Here is a 798-nt window from a genome sequence, read left to right on the forward strand (position 1 = left end):
TTTTTTTGCGGTACGCGGGCCTCTCACTGCTGTGGCCTCTCCCGTTGCGGAGCACAGGCTCCGGACGCGCAGTCTCAGCGGCCATGGCTCACGAGCCCAGCCGCTCTGCGGCATGTGGGATCCCCCCGGACAGGGGCACGAACCCGTGTCCCCTGAATCGGCAGGCGGACTCCCAACCACTGCACCACCAGGGAAGCCCGGGAAGGACGAATTTTTAAGAAAAAAATTTCCAATCCGTCATGGACCGATATTTTGTAAAATAACAATGACTTATTAGAAAAATGAATCAGTTTAAAAAAGACACACAAAATACAATCTTAGAAACAATAGACATAACACCACTATCAGATTGCTTTAAGTGTTTCTAAGCGCTTACTCTAAATTTCTGTACTTATTTTTTGGGGACTCTATCCAGGAGTTGGAGGATCACACTTGGAATAGCAATGAGCTAATCAATGGTCTCTTCTTCCAACTAGGTTCCAGCCTTAGCTGGGTTATAAAAAATGTGTACCATGGAAGCCTAGGCAAGAGACTTTTCCTCTCTGAGCTCCAGTTTCCTCAAGTGAAAAGTGAAGGCCCATCACAGGGAGGCTCCTTAGCAGCGAAGGCCTCACATACTTGCGGGGTGGGGGGTGCATCTGGGAGACCTTCCGTATCACTGCAGGGAGGGCTGCCGGCTTCCTGGAAGAGGGTGCACTAACTTCTGAGGATGGGTCCATCAGGGGGCCAGGATGAGCCCAGAGAAGAAATTCCTTAGGAAAGTACACATGGAACTGCGAGGATGGATTTAAAGGGCGA

The 798-nt window shown here is 50.0% G+C and overlaps 1 protein-coding gene across 1 annotated transcript in view; it reads right to left on the reverse strand.

Annotated features, from left to right (window-relative positions):
* Positions 1–798, reverse strand: part of WIPF1 (WAS/WASL interacting protein family member 1) — a 35,165-nt gene that overhangs the window by 23,883 nt on the left and 10,484 nt on the right. The window lies entirely within an intron of this gene.

Source organism: Neophocaena asiaeorientalis, unplaced genomic scaffold (assembly GCF_003031525.2).
Source record: "Neophocaena asiaeorientalis asiaeorientalis breed wild unplaced genomic scaffold, Neophocaena_asiaeorientalis_V1.1 scaffold96, whole genome shotgun sequence".
Classification (NCBI taxonomy): domain Eukaryota; kingdom Metazoa; phylum Chordata; class Mammalia; order Artiodactyla; family Phocoenidae; genus Neophocaena; species Neophocaena asiaeorientalis.